The sequence below is a fragment of the Oculina patagonica genome, chromosome 13 (genome assembly GCF_052425735.1).
Source record: "Oculina patagonica isolate OP01 chromosome 13, crgOcupat, whole genome shotgun sequence".
NCBI classification, from domain to species: domain Eukaryota; kingdom Metazoa; phylum Cnidaria; class Anthozoa; order Scleractinia; family Oculinidae; genus Oculina; species Oculina patagonica.
Genome location: NC_135770.1, coordinates 11,906,438 through 11,928,787, shown reverse-complemented (window position 1 = coordinate 11,928,787; position 22,350 = coordinate 11,906,438). Strand labels below are relative to the sequence as shown.

At 41.4% G+C, this 22,350-nt stretch overlaps 2 pseudogenes across 1 annotated transcript in view; one reads left to right on the top strand and one right to left on the bottom strand.

Annotated features, from left to right (window-relative positions):
• Nucleotides 1-22,350, bottom strand: part of LOC144636165 (uncharacterized) — a 46,145-nt pseudogene that overhangs the window by 18,618 nt on the left and 5,177 nt on the right. Inside the window, exon 2 of the transcript XR_013567476.1 lies at nt 17,527-17,610. The product of XR_013567476.1 is annotated as an uncharacterized LOC144636165 (transcript). The remainder of the gene's footprint in view (nt 1-17,526; nt 17,611-22,350) is intronic.
• LOC144636942 (uncharacterized) lies at nt 15,062-15,904 on the top strand (annotated as a pseudogene).

The following is a 22,350-nucleotide window of genomic DNA, read 5'->3' as shown; positions in this document are numbered from 1 at the left end:
TTATCAACTGGAGGATGATCCTGGTGAAATTGGCTTGTTTTTCGTGATCCCAGAGGGTGAAATATGCCCTCCGCAGAATCAAGTCCATTGATCTATTTCTGCTTGTTCCTTACACAAGAAATTTTGAATAGGATTGTTGCAGAAACACGCAGATATGCAGAACAACAAATGAGAGGAAAACGAGATCAGTGAAGGAGAAGCAGGGAGTCAGGTTGTGGAAGTGGAAATGTGGTGTATCCAAATACAGTCTATCCAAAGTCAGTATCAATCGCCCACCTCCTGAGAGCTGCAAGGTTGGTAAAAGCGCCCGAGACTACTTCCTTAAAGCTGGAACTTTTTGATGCTGACAAGTGTAAATGGATGAAAGGTGCTACATTTTCATTTTATGATAGAAGATGAACCATTCTCTAGCAGGGCATTCAGGGATGCCTTAAAAGCCACCTGCAACGAGCGACTGGGTTGTTAAGAAATACAAGCCAACCTGGATTGAAACAATCAAGGAACTCTTAACATCGACCATGGAAGATATACTCGCAAACAGGTCGAGATGCATGCAGTAGCCAGGAACATAACTCAGAGATTTTCGCATAAAGTATCTGCAGAATTCTGGGATTCCTTCCAGTATGGAAAGGTATTTACTCGGTTTTGAATGACCTTCCGATAACAGTGGGAGAGTTTGCACCTGGCAAATTCCAAAAATATGTCAACAACAACAGGGCTTGCTTAACATCACCAGGAGATGCTTGCGCAGAAGTCTTTGCCAAGGCACAATGTCTCGTACATTGTAGCTATGTCTTAACAGAGCAAAAGATGATGCTGGTTAACCTTCAAGGATCCATGTTTCAATTGTATGATCCCGAAATTGCAACCACTGAATTAACATGGGAAAACTCCGATGAATTCTATTTTTGTGCTGGGAACCTATCACAAGTTACCATCGATGAGTTTAAAAAGAAGCATAAATTTAACAGTTACTGTGTTATGATGGGTATTGAAGATCAATTCTAAAGAATCGTGAGGATTCTATGCTGTGCCTTCTTTAAAGTTTATACTTTGGGGGAAGGATTCACACAATACTAATAAATACAATACTCACAAATGATCTTGCTCCCGAGGATGAGAAAGGACCAGACATCAATACACAACTGGCAGGGCCTGTGCACGAACTTCTTTGTAAAACAAAACCAAATGAAACAAAAGTAAAAGAGCTTAAAAAGCAGTACATTCCTCCAAATAATTGTGAGGGTCTCTCTGCGACAGGAGTGAAGACTAATATTTGGAACAATCTGGGCAAAAGCCTGGTGGTTTCGTGAAGGTCTCCTCGCCCTATTTACATGTACTTAAGCTATTTTGTATTTATTCATTTCAAAAGTAGCAAATAAATGAAAATGATGATGAAAACAACAGGTCAATATGAACTTAAACTTCAGAACTGGGAGCAGAACCCACTTTTCGTGTTACTAGGACAGCAACTTCACTCCATTTCGGCTGAGAGGGTGACCTGCCAAAGAACAACAAAACCCTACCATTGAGAGGATTCCTGGACAAGGGCGGATCTGTTCCATCCGCTAAATGCCTCACCGCTTAGCAGAAAACTAATTTTCTTAAGCTGATGGTTGGACGGATTGCAACACTTTGAAACACTTTCATTTCATTGACTTTTCAGACATACAACTAGCAGTGGACGAGCATCCTGAGGAGTTTAACCAATGGCCTGCGTTCAGGACTCCCTAATGCAAAACAACAGCCTCGGCACTATGGCAAGCCCTTGAAAGAGGGTGAGGTGCTAACACCAACCCTGGAGCACAGGCACCACTACTAAATACCGTTGTCCTACTTAGAGTAGCAGGGACGCAAACAAGACCTCATCAAGACAAGACTTGTCCCTTGTGCAAGCAGACTGGCTGCAGTGACTGCCACTTCTTAAGTAAGTGCTTATCTCTAATGCAGCCTTGATGAAGAAGACGAAAACGACTCTAGTTTCTTTTGTCCACCTGAGGCAGAGGACCCACCACAACCCTCAGCCAGCTTTGTCTTGTGTTGCGTGAGCACCAAACAATCTTCCCATTTCAATGCCTTCTATCGACACCACCCACTCAAGCTCACCTTAGACACCGGCAGTGTTGCCATTAAACCGCTAGTTTGCTATTTTCAGGTCATCTTGTTTTTATTCCTGGTTCCAAGTTCTAGCATAACATTCATTTGTCAACTGTACACTAGTTCTATATCAGACTGGGAAATTATTGAGCATTGTGGTTTTCAGAGAATGCCATTTGAAGCTGGTGACTGTCTAATGGTTGACAAGGGATTTGACATTTAAGATTTACTAGCTCCAATTCGTGTCAAGTTAATTACACTCCATTTTTACACATGTAAGACCAAGTGCCTGCCAATGATGTTCTTCAGACAACAAAAACAGCTGAAAGAATACAGGTAGGGAGAGCCATAAACAAAATAACAAATTTCCATATATTAGATTGGCCTGATTTATACTAGAGACGGATCATCCATCTGGGACGAACTTGGGCAAAGAACGGTAGGTCGTCTCATAATTCGTCTGGCTTTCAGACGGATCATCCGTCCAGACAAACTACTGTGTTTGTCTTGACAGACGAACTACCGTGGATAATTTATCTGGAAGGATGATTCGTCTGTCTGTATAAATACGGGCAGACGAACTACTCAAAAATCAGGATCTAGTTACCTAAAGCCAGCGGTTGTCTTGCAGTGAAATACAAACTCAAGATGGCGACTTCGGAGGCAGGGAAGACAACTCGTTGCAAAAAGGAACGTGTGTGGACTGAACTAAAATACTTGGCCCTGGTACTAGCGGATGAAAAAACCCAATACCATGTTAAACTGCAAATGCTGGCGTTAAGAAAAGTCTGCGAACAACGAAGTAATGGAAGGAATGCCAGAGATTTGGAAACATACCTTTTGTCCAAAGAGGTTAAAGAAGAGAATGAATGAGAAAAAAGTAAGTCCAAAGGTAAATGAAAAGACAGTCCCTTGCACATAACCACAACCAGACTCTGTGTTAAGTACAAGTTCCTCCGAACCCAGTGGCGAAAATTAACTGATCACGTGAAAAAGGGAAGCAGAAAAGCCCCTATCAAAGAACCCCAGTGGTTTTCCATAATAATGATACCATGGGAGATTTGATTAATGTGGCTTCTAGTCCAAGTGATGTGTTATCCCAGTACTCAACTTCTGATGAGGAAACTGATACACCAAACACCAGTAATCAGGATGAGGCCGAGGCTAGTGGTGATTCACATGACGAAATGGGTGGTGAATCTAGTAGCAGTTCTAGTGGCACAAAGAGAAAAAAAAAAGTTACCTCAACTTCAAGCCAAGCCGTGCATCAATAAAAAGGTTAGAAGCCAAACACAAGCGATTCAAGAGATGGCAAAGAGCTTTAGTGCATTAGGTGATTCGCAGCAAAAAAGGTCAGAATTGATGGTTGAGGAAGAGAAGGAAAGACAAGCAGGGTTCCTCAAGTTCCAAAGAGAGCAGGCAGAGCTCAACCGTCAGCATGATCAAAATCCAAGAGCCGCTATGCTCCAAAGTTTACATCAGCTCCAGCTCAAAGAACTTAAGCTCCAGCAGAAGAAAGCGGAAGTGGAGCTTCAAGCCGAAATAGCAGAAATTGAGGCAAAGAGGAAAGTCTACGAAGAGGAAGAAGCGAGCAGGGCAGGAAGATTAAGTCTTCGCCGACGTGAAAACGAACTGCTTGGTTAGTCAAATCAGCTGTTCCAACAAACGAAAGATGCCTCTAAGCTGCCAGAAAGGGATACAATCAATCTCCCAGACTCAGAAGCATCCAGGAACAAGCCCATCAAGTCTACCCCTAAGCCGCTGTAAAGAAATTCAGAGTACCCCATAGTCTCCGAAACACCTGAATGGCGCCATGGGACTTCAGCTGTTGGAAAAGACGACTCTTTGCAATTCTTGATGGAAGCTCAGGATCATCAAAACCATGCCCTTCAGCGACTTCTTGAGCAGCAACAACAAGGCGTGATGTCTCTTACACTACCTTCGAGCATCTCATGGAAGAAAAAACCTTCAGTTCCAGTTCTCGCCTGTGTTACCTTGTCCAGTACACATTTGGCCCTGTAAAGGAACTCATGAAGAGCTGCCTCACCATGCGTGAACAAGAAGGGTACATCGAAGCGAGAAGACTGTTGAAGGAAAGGTATGGGCAGGGGTACAAAATTGCTGCTGCCCACGTGAAGCGTCTCGTGGAAGGTCCCTAAATCAAAGCCAAGGACTGAACAGCACTTGAACAATTTTCAATACAGCTAACAAGCTGTGTTAATACGCTAACTGACATAGGGTATCTCAACAAATTGGATAATCCTGACAATTTAAAGAAGGTAATTGAACAACTTCCGTACGGTTTCCCTTTAAAGTGGAGAGACACTGTAGACAGAATCGTAGAAAGGGAGCAAAGGGATGTCACCATTAAGGACATCATGGACTTTGTGGTTGCCAAGGCGAGAGCGACCACTCATCCTATCTTTGGAAACGTCACCAACGAAAGGATCTTCAAGCCACCGACCATCAAACCGCCACAAAAATCGTGTTATAGAGGAAACGGATTCTCTACTCAAGGGAAAACGCAGCTACTCTGTACATTGTACCCTATATTCTCTTGTCACGTCTGTCAAGAAACAACATGAAATATTTTTACAGCAGATGAATGGAATTTTTTAATTTTTACTATTATTCAAGCTATTCTGCTCCTGGTCATACTGTATGCCATAAGAGCTAGACAGCTTAAGTGGTCAGAAACACCAATAAAGTTTATTATTATTATTTTTATTATTATTATTATTATTATTATTATTATTATTATTATTATTATTATTATTATTATTATTTACTTTTATAATTGTTATTATTAATTTTACATGGACACACTTTCATTTTTTTAAGCTATGCTGGTCTGATCACCAACATACTTACACAGATGGAATTCTACCGCACAGATCACAAAACATGGTTTGGCGTGTGGCTTTGTCATGGACTTCTTCAACGTTTGCCCTTTAGATAGTTCTATATCGATGCCTGATTTCAAAAGGCTCTCAAATTATATATGAAGCCAAAACAAAAGGCATAGAATAAGCTTTTCTTTTCTTTTAATATTTACTATTTGTAAAATTTGATTTTAAAATAGTAATGATGTAAACTAAAATTAATTATCACTACAAAGACATTTTATTGACTTTGTAATATCAAGGTACCAGCTGAAATCCAAGCAGCACTGAAACAGCTGGGAGAGCTAGAAGAGAGAACTACTAAAGAGTGCTACAGAGATATTTTTTATCCAATTGAAACAACAGAATCACGTACTGTATTTACGCATTCTTAATGACAATTTCTAGGGTGAATGAATACGGGCTTATCCAAAGTCGTTGTTGAGTACTTGATGGCTGAAATCACTGCTTACTAAGCATTTTGGGGGGAGAGAGAGAAAGAGAAAAGGAAAGGTGCGACACTATTTTTAGCTTCACTGTGGTTGCTTGCAAAAACATGCAATTAAGGCGCTCTCATCAGAGATCGCATGGTGTTCAATATCTAGGATAAAGAAATTTAAAGAAGCGTACATACCCAACAGTGGAAATCCACCCAAGGAGACAAATATGTTCAAATGATGATGATTTCCTAGTTTGCTATGTTATAAATATTTAAAGTATGATACCAAGTCCTTGAACAACTTTTCTCAAATTTGAACACTCAGACACTGTGGTCGATTAAGTGTTCTGATTACTGGTGTTTAACTTTGAGTATGCATGTAGATTGTTCACATACATACATAGTAACTAAGACTAAGTAGTTATAGTAGTAGTTGTTAGAGATGCTTACAATGCAAGTCTGGAGGGAAGTACGTCTCTAAGAACGTTAAGGAGGAGCAATCCAAGAAAGTGGAAAAACAATTTTGCCATGAATTTTAACCTGGACCCACCAGCAAAATTTGGACAAATTTCAACTACACTGAAGTGTATCCTAAGAAGCTTAATGGTAAGTTGTAACTGTAGTGATCTGTTTGGCAGCTACGTGCCACTAAGGTCATTTCAATCTTTACAATCTCAAGTTTTTCATGTGCTATTTCTGACATCAGAAACATGGCAGATAATGGAATCTATTCACCTTCTTTTCGTTTATACATTTCCGAGCTTATTCGTTTTAACAGATGAAGAAGACTTAATATGTAAGTGCACTGAATGGCGTACGAGCAAAGAGAACACTACTTCAGGGAGTTCCCTTTGTTGCTGTTGTTGTTGTTTTGTTTTGTTTTTTCACGTGAAACACCTTAAGTGTTCCTTGATTTCATTCTTTTCGATTAAGCCAAAATACTGGCCACACACTTTATGGAATGAATAAAATGAAAATGAATAAAACTACTGTTTAATAGGAAAAGATATTGTTTTGTGGTTTAAAGCTAAATACAAACGGCAAGTTTTCAATTAAAATTTTGTTGCCATAACAAAGCTGGCCTTCAGCCAATGCCCTCAGTGTGTGGAAAGGATTCCAATGCTTGAAAACTAAAAAATTGCCAGCATTGCGAATTTGAGATTGGAGGGAGTCAGGACTGTCCACAATCAGTAATTGTTGTGGACTCATCTGAGGTTAAGATCTTTTCTGTGAAGTTGAACTTCAGTGAAAGCCGGATTTTTGTTGTTAAGACTACATCTAAAAATTTTGTTTGCCATCACAAAAAGTGCAAGGAAAGGCGTGCAGTCTACATGGCATGCACCACCCCAAACATTTTACCTGTGACCACATGGTTAGGCCTTTGTTTGCGAAAAAAAAATGTTGCCTGTTGTCATCACATCATACAAATGCGACTCAACTACAGGGAATTATCCAAACTGTTGGAAACCACAGAAGATTTCAGACATCTGGTTAAAATATCAGATGAATGCTGTGCATTTACACAGTACCCTTCACCTCTAACCCACTGGCTATTGCCATGTTGAGTAACGTGCTGATGGACATTGGTGCTGCTGTGGTACTGGCTGATAAAAAGGAAGTGGAAAAGCAAGCAAACTAAGATGCAAAGTGTGTGTATGCATCTATATACACTTATTATGCATCTTAAAACCAAGTGAGGTTGGAAAGTTGCATCATCTTCCCAATCCTGTTCCTCTGTCATACCATCTCCTTAGTCCACTGATGCTCCTGGTATTGAAACAGCTGTTGATGTTCCAATGTCAGTGTGCAGGAAATCCTCTCTAAAATTAGCTATGTTAAGAACAATTCCACATCCTGTGCCACCTGAGATCCTTCAGGCATGTAGGTAGAATTCAGCGCTACCAACTCTTATCAACCCCCCTTGTACAATGACTGCCAACTGTGTGGAACCCCCCCCCCCCCCTCCTTCAGCTGGACAATTAAACGCTGGAAGAGCAAAAAACGACCCTCCCTTCATCCTAACTTCCTGGGCCTTTACACCAGTGGAGGTTCGTGTTAAATTTTGCTCAAGAAAGGACTGCAAGGCCATGCATCAGGCCTATTAATGAAAATATATGTATACTCTTACTATTTATGTCTTGCTAAAGCCCATCTCTATTAAACAGTCTTAACCATAAACCAATAGTACAACACCGATATGGCCAATGTAATCAACAACAGTGGCATCCCCCATTTTTTTGTAGGGAAAACAAATAAAACTCCTTAAAAAGAGGTTAATATTTAAGTTAACTGTACCATGGTTAATTATTTACAATATAATAAAACTACTGCAAGCTATAAAATATTGCACATTAAATTTTTGTGCTGAATTTTGTTATATATTCACAAAACACTTTTCTTCATCAGATTTCACTGGATACATCCAACAAGTCCAGGAAGTGCAGGAAAGTAAAAGCACCAAAAACTTGTACTTTGACATACAACTCCAAACTGGAAAAGATGAAACACAATCTGTTAGAATCATGGTACAAAGAGGGGAGTCATCTAAGCGCCAATTGTTTCTAAATAAGCCACAAACCCAGCAATCAATAACACTGTCCAACCTCATAGCAACACCAAGCAACATGGTAATTTAAAACAAGGGGACAGCTATACAAGATGCTCCCTCACACTACATTCAATTTCCATTCCAACCACTGGCACCAATAACATCAACATCTGTAGATACGATTCTCAAAAACCACAACTATACTTTGTTCAGTCATTATCTTGTTGTTCCCGTTTAATGTTAGCTGCTATGTGTTTGTAGCTTGCAGTTGTAAAAATACATGCAGCCAAAAGAAAAGTGCACGATTCGCAGGCTGTCCCTGTCTAAACAGCAACCTCAAGTGCTGCAGTAATTGTTCCTGTGGAACGAAGAAAGCCGGATGCAAAAACAAGGCCAAAGTTGTGCAAGTAATAAGAAATCTAAGTGCTTTTGCCCGACACCAAGAAGCTTTAAAGGCATCCGAGGTCGACATAGGTTTGTTTACAATCAAAGCTAACTATTTGTGATTTATTGGAAGCGAGTACATCTTCCGATGTTATTTTACTGATGCCTTCCTGCCTTCTTTTTTTCCTAGGAGTTTGTTGAAAAACTGAACCCTGGTGATAAAGACAAGCTTCTAATCTGGTTGGTGGAGAATTCATTAACTCTACAACATTCTTCTCCTCATTTGCAAATGTAAGCACAAAGGACTATACTGATTTAAAGGGTACATTTGGGTTTGGTCCTTTGTGTTGATGGAAACTTGGGAGTACACCAACAGAACCAAGGTTGTACAAGCTGTAGATTCTTTTAAAGATTCACTGGATGCGAAACCTTAGCCAATAAAACAGAAATAGGCAAAGGTAACTGAATTTATTGCTCGTCAAGAGAGCTGTCAAGAATTTCTTCTCCTGGTGGGTAAGTTAATTGACAAAGCTCATCTAAACAATAATGCTTAGGGGTACTTTTTTAAAGTGCTTTTAATTTAAAGAAGCAGTAAAAGGTCCACCTTTTTTAACAACATGCAAAACTACTAGTTCCACAGGATTGTTGTCTCGGGAAGGTTGTTACTGCAATAAATGTGAAAAATGTCAGGTTAAAAGCCAGTACCAGTTTGGTTCAAAGTTTTTCTAGCCTGGACTTTGGTTTCCCAGTGTGGATTCGAAAAAACACTCACCAGTGTTTAGCTTATTGATGGGCTTATTGAGGCCTTGAATTCTGCCCAGTTTGATGATAAGTGAGGAGTGGAAAAGGAGACACCCACAAGAAGGAGGCTTTATGACATACTCCACCAAGTACAAAGCAGAGCCAATCAAGAACAACATGACGAACAAAGTTCGTTCTATGGCTGGTCTTGGTGTTTCCACCAACTATGTTCAACTAGAATGGTAACAAATGGATAAATTCCATTCTCCAAAGGGCGAAAGATAACATGGGAAGGAAGCGGTGATCTCTGCCACATTGTGCAAGACTTTATCTGGACGACTGTTAACAGCTTTTTTTTTTAAAAAAAAAAAAAAAAAAACCCCAAAAAAATGTACAAAAAAACCACAACCTGTGCCCAGCTGGTAAAAACTCATGGTGTGGATTTCAGCGAAACCTTGCAAAAGGAACATCTGAATATCAACACGAACACCTAATTCCAAAGGCTGTAGCAAATGCTAATTTACCAACATTTGAAGCCTTGTCTGATGAAGATCTTCTTGCATGCTGCCTTCACGGAGGCACTCAGAACCAAAATGAGGCCATTGATGCACTCATCTGGCAGCATGCAACTAAATTTACCATGACACCTGTGATACAAATAATAATCTTGGTAGAAATCATTTGATTATTCATAAAGGGTGTTCTTATTAAGTCTCATTATTTGTAGTTGAAGGGCCAAGCAAAGAAAGCATGAAGAGGAGGATGCAAAGGTAATTATGAACATCCATAAATTATGTATTAAGCTTTCAAAGAGCTCAGGTAGCCCAAGCTAACAATAAGATCGAGCCACAATCCTTAAAACTCATTTATAAGGTTTTGTATGAGAACGAAACAATTTTGTTGTAGAGTTTACATTGGACCAGGAAAACAGCAAAAAAAAAAAAAACAAACAAAAGAAGGAAAAAACAAAGCTGTGGAAAAGAGCATGTGGCAGTTGAGTGCAGTAGTAACTACTACGCTGGAAGTACGTCAGGGCTACACTTCCTCAAATTCTCAACCAAGAACCTGACAAACACACAAGGGTGTAATTTGATAAAGCATCAAGATGTACGAGCTGAGTAAATTTTCGCTCCGGGGAAGCCCAGAAGGCTTCGACATTCAAAAAAGCGCCGCCGAGAACTGAAATAACTAAAGCCTAATATGGAAAATACCGTGTGCGTTATCCTGACCTTATGATGTCAAAATGGCAGGTTCGCTCGCTGAGTTGTGTAGAAGACCCGACTCCGAAGAGAAGACTAAGACTAAAAAGCCAAGAAAAACCTGACATGACTTCGAGCAAGCTGGATTCCGAAGACCAAGTCTCTTTGAGGATGATTATGGACAAGCTAACCTCTTTAGAATCAAGAATGGAAGACAACTTTTCACTAATGCACTCCCAAATGTCCGAGCTAAGATGCGAATTCAAAGAAAAAATTGACGGTGTCAAAGTCAATATCAAAGACATGGAAAAATCCCTGGAGCACGCGTGGGCAGTGATCGAAGATGTCCAGCAGGAGGCGAAAACGAATAAAGATTCAAAAAGATCTCACCAGGACATGCTGGACAAGCACACATCGACCATCCATTAAATGCAGATTTTATATGACAGTTACTGATTTACTTTTGAATTGTATTTACAAGGAGATCTAATTAAATCATAGCTGTAGAATCCCCAAAATTTTGCAGTAAGTAGCACTGGGCTACAGCTGAAAGAAAAAGCAATTGGAAGGAATGCTGCCGCTGTGGCTAGTGCCAATGGACTAGGCTATGATGTATTTACAAAGCTGGTACAACCTCTAATAAATCAACATTACCATTTATATTTTTATACATCTGTAACATTTGTGAAGGATCTGTTTTGTCTCATAATTCCAGCTACTGGAACTGCTGCTGACAATAGAATGGGATTCCCCAATTCCATGAAGAACAGTAAACACTTGGCTAAAAGAAAGCAAAGGGGAAGCATGAGATGGGGAAGGGATGTCTGGCTGGCTTTACAGTGGAAAGACAACAAGCCAGTAACAATACTCACATCAATTGACAGTTCTTATGATGTTTACATGTTGATCAAAATGAAAAAGGGCGGAATGTCTGGTCGCCCTCTTGGCCACCAAGCAGGCAAGAAAACAAAAGGGACAAGGACCTGAAACGTTCACACTGGCGCTGGTACCTTTTTGTATGTATAATACCGTATGTGATGAGTCACATAGATAATCACTTTGAGTCAAAGCTAAAACCAACATTTATGGACACTTTCTTAGAGTACGTCCTTCAAGATTTCATCCCTGACAAATGCTACTACGTCACTATGTGACAAAACTGATTGTGGATGTGGTGAGCTGCTCATACGAGAAGGCGACAAGCTTTGGTGGGCCAACTAGAACACCCTATGGGTTCCAATGAAATAGGCTAATTCACGAAAGAAATCAAAGACGGAATAGAAGCTACCCAAACAGAGATGGAGCAAGCAGAAACGACAACTCCCAATTTGATGTTACTATTTCCCACATGTATCACAAGCTAAGACAGTGTGAGTGAAAAGTTGAGTGTTTCCTATTTTTTCCTTATGTAATAGAAACTTTGTCGATTGATCAATGAAAAATTCACTTTGGGATGCCAGATGACACGTTAACCATGAGTCACATTCCTTTAAATGGAAATACAGAATACAGAGCTGAATACTTAAGCACATGCAAGCATGCAATGATAGGTTGGAAGTGATAATAATTATTGTAATATAGTAAAGTAGATGTACATTATTTATACATTTTCACAGCTGTAAATTAATTTTATTATTTAATGTAATGATCATGTATTTATTGTCATGTTCATTTCATTGTTACTAAGGACCTCAAAGAGTTACATCTGTAATGAGGCTTAAAGCATTGATCAAGAAACATACATGAACGGTCTTGTTATTAAAATATAAAAAAATTGTATGCATGTCTGCTGCTATCATCCAATAACAATACATAATTTTTTTTTGATGGTCAAGCCATTGCAATAAAGCTGTCCAGGCAGATCACAAAGGTGACTGACATCACAAAGGCAATAGCCTGCCACAATGCCCTTCAGGGTGCTGCTTCCTTGATGTTTAATTCAGTAAAGGATCCTTTAACTGATCGTAACGCCAATCATCAGTCCCTGCCTTCTTTGGCACATGTACCCACTTCCACAAGGAGAACTTTACTGTTAAAGAAGAGGTGCCAAGAGGAAATTGTTCTACTAAAAAGTGAAATGGAAAGGCTTGTAGCTTTACTTTGCAAACAGATAAGTATTTCACCCAGGAATCATCCTTGCTCACCCTTGGATTAAACAGCTTGTTTCTTTCTAAACAGGCTGAAAATATAAAGCGGCTTCACACTTAAAAAAGACTCTGAAAAGAGACCAGTTCTCTTTCTATCAAACAAGATTAGATCATCATGTCATGTCATGAATTCCTTCATCGCACTTGTTGAAGATGTCAAGGAGTACTATCCAGATTTTGAATCTGACTACAACAGTGACCAGTGAGCCAAGTCGCCAGAGTGCCCCATGCTTCTGCAAGTGATAATGTGGAATGTATCATCACGCTAATGCATGAAATGCTTGGTGACACTTTGATGTCAAGCAATTTCTTGATGCACAACCCAAAATCCTTAATGAACTCAAGAAACGAATCAACCCAGAGTGGGGGTTAAGGTTACTGATAACCTTTTTGGGGTGGAATTTTGCAAAATCAAAAAAAGCTATCATGAGAAAGGCCAATCTTCAGATTTTCTTTTAAAAAAAATTATTTCAGTACAAATTTTTCTAGCAGAGTTATTGCAAATTTTGTGATTTGCGTGACTAAAACGTTAATCACCAAAGGTGTTATGACATGTCAACACTTCGGACCTCCTGTGAGTTTCGCGCGGGAATACATCCGGGGATGCTCAAATTACATAATTTGTTCGCGAAGAGTTTGTGTTTTATTTGTGGTCAAGGCGAGGAGAAATGTTAGGCGAATTTGTCGAGAAACGACCATGAAACGATCAGAAAAGCGGAAACGTGAGAGTTCACCCTGGGCTAAAGGTAGGAAAAAGCCCGCGCCTAAGAAAGCGAACAAAGATTCAATCGATGAAGCGAAGAAATCACACTCTCTGCCAGCGACAAGGGTTCGTGGTATAACCAGCCACAGCCAACTCCACAACCTTCAACTTCGAACGAGACAGGAAAAGAAATTGGTGCAAGCAGATTAAAAATCCACAGTTCGAAACAAGAGAATAGCGAGGAGGAGGATTCCAGTGCTACTCAGTTGTATTCAGAGGTGGAATTTGACGATGCTGATAGTCCAAATACCTTGGCTGTTGTCAAGAATCACCACACCATGGAAAAAGGAGTCAGAAGAGGGGGCCCTCTGATGAGCATTTACTTGCTAGACATGTTGAAAGACACTTCTTTGACTTTCTCCCAGCTAATGAGAAGGGTAAAAGAAAAGAAAGGAGGTGTAAAGATTGCTATGATGCAGGCCAAATCAAGAAGACACGTTACTTTTGTCCTGACTGTGACGTTGGCCTTAGTGCTACTCCTTATTTCAGGCTCTACCATCAGCCATAGACTGTAGAAAATGTCGAAAGAACACCATAAAAAGTGTTTCTGCTGTGTATTTAATAAAGCTTTAAAGAGAATCGTTTAAAGCGCAGTTATTGGAGCGTGACGCTCCCGAGGCCCCTAGTGGGTTTTCTATTTATGTTCTAGTGTAATGTAATGCAACAGATCTTTAGACCTTTTCTTGTCTCAACAAGACAATGGTTATAATGGACTCTTACAGTGTACATGTTGCAATATCGTCTAGTATTTTTATATTACGCATTTTGTATGGCTGGTTTTAATAATACCTCTATTCATGTCTAATAATACGATCTATGCTGCAAGCAGTTCTTGTTGTCTATAGTACACATTTTGCCATGCCTCAGACAGCTGTCTGGCTTATGTGATTTGTAATGGCTCGTCCCGTGGTGCTTCCAAGGTGCTTCCAAACCATCTACTCCCGCACGCGTAGTCCTGAATTTGGCTTCGCTATCGGCGGAAGTCCTTCGCCTACGGTTGCAAGCCTTAAGTCTCCCCATTGATGGTAATAAAACCTAGCTTACAAAACGCTTTCGAGCCGCAATTCAGGGCGTGCAACATGGCCAGTTGAAGGATAGAAGGTCCACCGGTCGCGTTCAGAAACAAAAAGCAAAGGCACCCGCCGTCCGTTCACGTCCAGTGGAGCGAACAGCAAACACCAACACCAACAAGCCCGACTCGGACATGGACGATTGATACGAGTTGTCCTTGGTAAGTTCCTTGGACATCAATGAGGATTGCCAAACATCGGCCCAGACGAAGATGCACTGGAGGACGGGCTGAAACAACCATCCGCGCCATTTACAGCCGCACAATTGGCCGCCATCCGTGAGACCGTTCAACTTTCTCTCGCCGAAGCACTCAGCCAGCGTCCATCCGTTCCCGCGCTCTCTCAGCCATTCCAAGGCCTTGGCGTCGCCTCATTAAGCCCCCCATCGCGTAGACTTTTTCCTAGACTCCACTATCACCCCATCCCCCGACATGGATTTGTATACTGATGCTTCCGGTACCATTGGATTTGGGGGATATTTTAAAGGGAAATGGTTCCAGGGCAGATGGCCTCTCCACATGCAACTTAACAAAGACAGGGGAATAAGCATCGAATGGCAAGAATTTTTCCCCATAATTGTAGCATGTGCGATATGGTTCCCATATTTTTCTGGGAAGCGCATCCAGTTTTGGTGCGATAACCAGTCTGTAGTTGCTATCTTAAATTCAGGTGGCTCCAAACCTCCCCGCATTATGGATCTCTTACGGTTCCTTGTCCTTTTTTCTATGAAGCATAACTTTTTTTTCAGGGCCCGCCATGTCCCGGGGGGTCTCCAATGAGATTGCTGATGCACTCCCACACTTTCAGGTTTCCCGTTTCCGGGCCGCTGCCCCTATAGCGGAACAAACCCCTTGCACCATCCTGCCTTCCCTCAAGACCCTTTGAAATACGAAGTCCTGATGTATGCAAACTGGGGCCTGGCATGGACCACTAACCGTACGTATGCAACTGGGGAGAAACAATTCATACAATTTTGTCTTATGAATAGACATATCTCTAGCGAAGGGGATATTCTGCCAGCCTCAGAGGGGACCCTTATTATTTTGCGTCCTACCTGGCCAGAAAAGTTAAGCACAGTACCATCAAACTGTATTTGGCTGCTGTACGCAATCTCCATATTTCCCGGGGGCATGGGGATCCCCTAAAGGGTAAACTATTATTACACAAAGTCCTTCGTGGTATTCTCCGTCTCCAGGGTAACACCCGTATCTTACGTCAACTGGTCACGCCAGAGGTTTTACTTGCTATACGTCCCATTTTGCGTTCCTGGTTAAGGGAAAGGGATTTGGGTATGATTTGGGCAGCCTTTAGACTGGCTTTCTTTTGTTTTCTTCACTGTAGCGAATTTACTTATCCAGGGGTATTTACGTTTTGCCCCCAATTCGACCTGACGGCCAACTGTGTGTCATTTCACCCCTCTCTGGCTAGCCTGCAGCAGATGTCCATTCTTCTCAAGTCTTCTAAGACCGACGTTTTTCGGGAGGGTCACCGGTTATACATCGCATGTTCACCCTCTCCGGTATGTGCAGTTTCTGCCATGCGCTCTTATTTTTTAATTTCGCACCCTCAGGGTCCACTATTTTTCATTCCAGAAACTCATTGTAAATGAAGCTCTTTATGGTGACAGAGAGGTCACCAAGCTGGAGTGCATTGGGCACATTCAGAAACATTTGGGGTCACACTTTCGCTTGCTAAAAATGCAAATGGGTCAAGCAGGACTTGAAGATGGAAAACCAACTGGAGGTATTGAAAGGCTGACAAATAACAAAATAGATAAATTAAAGGTCTATAATTATACCTCACCCTTGAGATATACAAGCCAGACCAAATGAACAGTGTTCATACTCTTTTGAGGTTTTGAAATTCCATGACTTTTCATAACCTTTTACATGACTTTTCAAAGTTTTCCACCTGATGTTTTCCTCCGAGTCAATCTGCCGATCCGCGAGCCGCCATATTTTTTCAGTTCAATGGCCTATGGCACAAAGAACCATGTTGGCCTTTTTAAAAAAGAAAAGAACTGACGAGGAAAACTTGCTTGAAATGACGGCAGCCACAAACTCAAACGTAGAATCATCGATGGTCAGTGCCGCTTCAAACGTTTAGTCCCGAACAAACATGGAATCGTTGGTTGATAGGAAAGTGGATGTTCACAGAAGATAGAGAGCATGAGGAAAATGTTATTGAGGAGGACATAAATGCTGTTTTAGAGGCAATTAATCTACCACCAAAAGGTTCAGAAAGTGACAGTGACTCTGACTCAGCTTTGAGATCTGACACAGATGACTTTGCTTTTTAGTTCGCTATAGCAGGCCCAAATGGTGAGTCAAGCTAATTTTTGGAGAGGTTGAAACAAATTCAAAACAAAACACACAAACAGTGACAAAATAAATGTTTATTGTTTTTGCTACTGCCAGGAATGGCATTCAAGTGGACTGAAGGACTGACAGTATACTTTATGGTGTGCCAAAAGACATTGGCCAGTTTGGGGGTGTTGTCTGACCTTGTTAGTTACAGAGTTACAATAAAATTATTAGAAAATTTTTTTTTAGCAAAATTCATCTGTTTAGTTTCTTGTTAAAAATGTCTTTTTTTAATCAGAAATGCCTTAGCAAAGTGCACAAAATGGCATATCTGAGCCTCTACATATTTAAAATTTCCTGGGGGGGGGGGGGTGTGCCGCAGACCCCCCTAGAGGCTCATGTCTCCTATTAACTCTCAGCCGTCTACTTTAAAACTTAATGAGAACCCTGAGGTATACAGACCACAATTCCACACCCTTCTTTCTTGGATAATAGGTATGAAAACCACAAGTTATCAAAAAGTATGTGTCACATTAAACATCTTTGCAAAAATGCCATGAAGTTTAGCCACGCAGACTAAACGGGCATTTGTCCCAATGCACTTTTTACGGCTGGTTACAGCTGGTTAAGAAAATTCAGGGGTTGTCATGCGCAGCCAGTCACGGCTGGTATAGGAGTCAATGGGTTAATGCTCAGCAGTATTGGGCTGCTTTCCACGATCCATCACAGCAGAGGAGACAAGTTTTCCCATTATGGGATCACCATTTTCACCATTTTCATTTTTTGTGTGTTTCGTACACAAATAGATGGTAGTACAGTGAATTGAGAACACAGGACAAAGTACAATGTATGTAAATTATTTATGATATAATTATTTCATTTACAATACCTTGTTCAGTATGAATATCTTTCTTGTAATTTTCCCTAGGTTTTACACTACTTGCACAACTTACCACTGTCAAGACTTGTGATAAAATTTGTGAGTGAGCTGAAACATTCTGGTCATGTGATGCATTGTTGTCCACATCACAGGTCAACTGGAACACAACACAACAAAAGTAAATGAAACAAGCTGTATTTCAAAGAAGAAAAGGGTTAAATGTTTCTCAAAGTTATAAGCTTGTTTTTTCATATAGCAACTGTATTAGTTTATATATAAGCTACATTCTGTGGCAGACGACAAAATTAATACTTTTTATTATTTCTCAGTAAACATTTGGGGCACACTGTTTATGGTTTACACTCTTCATGGGTCAATGGTTCTTTAATGAGGTGAATGCAGTTGAACACTACAATCCAGTTTATAATTAACTGCCATCTGCATGGAGAATAAGCAGTATGATAAATAGTCAGAAAACAAACAAAGAACTCTGATTAGCTTATGGTTTGATATCATGAACAGAATGAGAGCAAAGATTTGTTCAAAGTATAGGATGAAATTGCGCACAAGATCAATCAGAAATTCGGAACCAAGTGTTCGGGCAACAAATGTTAGAATAAGATGCAGTATCTGATGGGAGGGGGGAGGGCAGGGATGTGACCTAAAAAAATCTTCCAATCTGTCACACTGCTGTTTGCAGTTTTGTAATTTTCAACTTTTAGACACTGGCTTAATTTTATGTTTGGACCCTAGTGCGACCCAGCCCCATGTGTCACATTACAAGTTTATACTATTATTTCTACAGCATAATTTCCTCAAAAATGTAACTTTTGCCCTTGAAGTGGTGTAGTATCCATTCCTCCGCACGCAGTGCGAACCTACCTTGTATCACGTGATATTGCATTAAATCAGTTCTATCCAACACGGGGTGTGTTCACTGACTGTCTTACATTTGGCGACGAGGACTGCGGATTTCAGAGAAAAAAACCAAGGCCAGAGAAGAAGAAAATCGTCGAAATCCCCTGGATATTTGGACGAGTGTGGAAAGAATGGATTGAAGAAATTACATATTTCGAAATTACAGAAATCAAAGACCGCGTTAGCGCCTTGAAGATCTATGGTGGCAAAGAAATCAAGAAACTCGCTCGCAACTTACCAGAAACAACGCCAGTGGTCGGAGACAATGATTACAAGAAGCTGAAAAGGAAATTAGACAACTATTTCCTGCCGAAAAAGAACAAACATCACGGCAGATTCACGTTTAGCAAGCAAAAACCAGTCGAAGGAGCGAGTGTTGTCACGTACGCGCCGCGACTGCGCGAAAAATCAAAGGATTGCGAGTTCGGCAAGAAAACAGACGACAGAATACTGGAACACTTGATACAAACCATCAAGGACAGCGAACTCGTGAAGAAGCGAGCCAGAGGGAAGACATAAACCAGCAGGTCAAAGACGCGACCCCCCAGAAACACAAGAAATAAGAGAAAGACAAACGTTGTAGCTACTGTGGGAAAACAGGAACACACACCCCAGGCCGAAACTGCCCGGCATATGGGAAACAGTGCTTAAAGTGCGGCAAATACAACCATTATGCGTCATGTTGTACAACCGGTGCCCAACCTCAAGAAAGAAGAGGGCAAATCAAGAAAACAACAGAGGCCGAGGAGACAAGCAGTGGCTCAGATGATGATTACATTTACCTTCAGGAGACAGCACAACACCTACACCGAGTGAAGAAGATAAGGTCAGGCCAGAATCAAGAGACAGTGCTAATCGACATTGGAGACATTGAACCAGATAGTGGAGCAAGCGCAAATGTGATGGATGAATATCAGTTCAAAGCCCTCAAGCACAGGTCACAAGAAATCAAGAACCTAGAGCCCAGTAGAGACACTCTGAAGACACTTCAGTCCAATCTAACAGTCAAAGGCGAATTCACTGCAACACTACGGAACAAGAACCAAGGTGCACAGAGCAAGTTCTTAGTAATCCAAGGGAAGATAGATTCCCCACCACTCCTAAGTAAGAGCACACTGTTGGAGCTTGGAATGCTCAAAATCGATCCGGAAGGAACACTTAAAGAAACCAATGAACTGAGAATCAAAACTGCTAAAACACAAGATGACAACATTGAAGCAGTACTGGACGAATACAGCAATGTATTTCAAGGGATAGGTTGTTTTCGGGAAAAGAGTACAGGCAAGAAGATTGAAGTCAAGCTAGAAATGGAACCTGATGCAGAACCTGTGGCCCAGAAACCACGCCCTGTACCATATCACCTACAGAAACCACTCAACGATTGGCTTGATCAGGGAGTGAAAGAGGAGATATTTGAGAAAGTCCCAGATGGAGAGGCGATTACCTGGTGTTCATCACTGGTGGTCCAGCCCAAACCAAAATTCACAGATGAGAAGAATGAAGAGTTAGAGTCCCACATGATCAGGGCCAGCATCGACATGAGGATTCCAAACTAGTCCATGAAGCGAAGCCAATGCCTTCAATCAACAAGAGTAGAAGCCTTTGTGTACCGGCTGCATGACTGCAAGATTTTTACGAAGCTGGACCTCAGACAGGGATACCACCAGCTAGCTCTAGACCCCTCCATGAGACAAGTGGCAACCTTCAGCACACCCTGGAGAAACTACAGATCCCAGCGATTGGTGTTTGGAACGAAATCATCCCAAGATGTCTTCGACGAAGCCATGTTCAGAATCTTTGGGGACATAGCCCACTGTTTAAACCAAAGGGATGACATACTCCTGGGAGGAAGAGGCCAGAAAGAACATAGTGAAGTACTGACGACTCTCCTCAAGAGAGCAAGAGATCATGGAATCACATTTAACAGAGAGAAATGTCAATTTGGAAAGGAACAAATTGAGTTTTTCGGACATGTTTTCACCAAAGATGGACTGAAACCATCACCTGACAAAGTAAAAGCAATCAAAGAATGTGGAGTGCCTGAGAACAAAGAGGCAGTGCAAAGTTTCCTTGGAATGGCAGGTTACCTGGACAACTTCATACAGAACTATGCAACCGTAGCAGCACCACTGTACCAGCTAACCAGAAAAGAAACCAACTTCTATTGGGGCAAACAAGAAGAGGAAGCATTCAGAAAGATACAAGATAGCATCTCAAGCGAGAAGACTATGGCATTTTTTGACCCAAGCAAGCCCATAATTCTCCGTACAGAGGCAAGCTTCAATGAAGGCCTATCAGCAGCCCTGCTCCAGAAGACAGACAGAGGCATACAACCGGTACATTTCATCAGCCAAACAATGACAGACACTGAGAAGAGGTACAGTCAAACCGAGAAAGACGCTTTTGCAATCAAATGGGCCAAGGAGAGGCTAAAAATCTACCTACTTGGAGCACCCAGATTTAGAATTGTGACTGCCCACAAGCCACTGATTCCCTTGTTCAACAAAGTAAAGGCCAAGGTGCCACCAAGAATCGAGAAGTGGATCATGGAGATGCAGGACTAGATTACGAGTTAGTCTACGAACCAGGGAAAGATGAGGCAGACCCCTGAGACTTCCTCTCCAGACATCCTCTGCCTGAGAAAGGAGATGACAAAACTGAGAAGATAATCAGATGGAACGTGAATGCAGAGCACGCTGTAGTTGTCACACGAATCAGAGAGGAAACCCAGAAAGATGAGATCAGGCAGCGATTAGCCAAGAGGATCGCTAAAGGGGACTGGGAGAAGCACAAGAGAGATAAAGACCTTGAACCCTACCTACATGTGAAGCAAGAGTTATCAGTTGCAGAAGGACTTATCTTCCGAGAACATCGAATAGTCCTACCATCAGCACTCCAGAGGAAAGTGGTTAAACTAGGACACTGCCTAGGACACTTAGGAAAAACCAAGACCAAGCAAATGCTGAGAGGAAAATACTGGTTCCCACTAATGAACAGCATGATCAACACAGCTATCGACCAATGCTATGAGTGCCAAGTAGCTACGAAAGAAAACAGAGAAGAACCAATCAAGGTAACCAACAACCCAAACCGTCCTTGGGACACACTTTTCATAGACCATGGTGCACCGTAACCAGATGGTCACTACAATCTCGTTCTGATTGACAAGAGGACCAGATACCCAGTGGTAGAGTCTCTACCATCAACCGACTTCCAGACTAACAAGGAGAGATTGAAGCACATCTTTGCTACCTATGGAACCCCAAGGAGAATTGAGAGTGACAATGGACCCCCGTTCAACTCTAAAGAGTTCAATGAATTTGCTGAGCAGGAAGGATTTCAGCACCACAGGGTGACACCTCTTCACCCAAGAGCGAACGGAGAAGTAGAGAGATTCATGCAAACCCTAAACAAGACAGAACAAATTGCAAGTATGCAAGGCAAAAACCATCTTGAGAGGAGAAATGCGATTCAAGACATGCTGATCGCTTACAGATCGTCACCGCACCCAGCTACAGGTGTCGCACCTTACGACGCCCTTAAGGGGATACCTGTGAGAACGAAGCTGGATTACATCGAACCTGAACCGCAGAGAAATGACAAGGATGACATCATTGACCGCAGAGACGCAGAGTACAAGCAGAAAATGAAGCAACAGAGAGAAGGGAGAAAGACCAAAGAGAACAATCTGCTACTAGGAGACTATGTGCTTGTCAAGCAGCCAAGGAAAAACAAGTGGAGCACACCATATGAACCTGTGTCAGGGGTTTCAATAGAAGCCGGCAACCGGCGAATTTCGCCGCCTACTTTCCAAATCATCGCCGCCTACTTTCTAAGACCTTCTAACATTAACTAACATTAAATTTCATTCGAGTTCCTTGAGTTTCTCGAGTCACACAATTTCTCACCTGTTAAATATGAAATATGGAATAAAAAAAAAACGCTTTCTTTGCTGTGTCCATTTTTTTTTTGTCGCTGT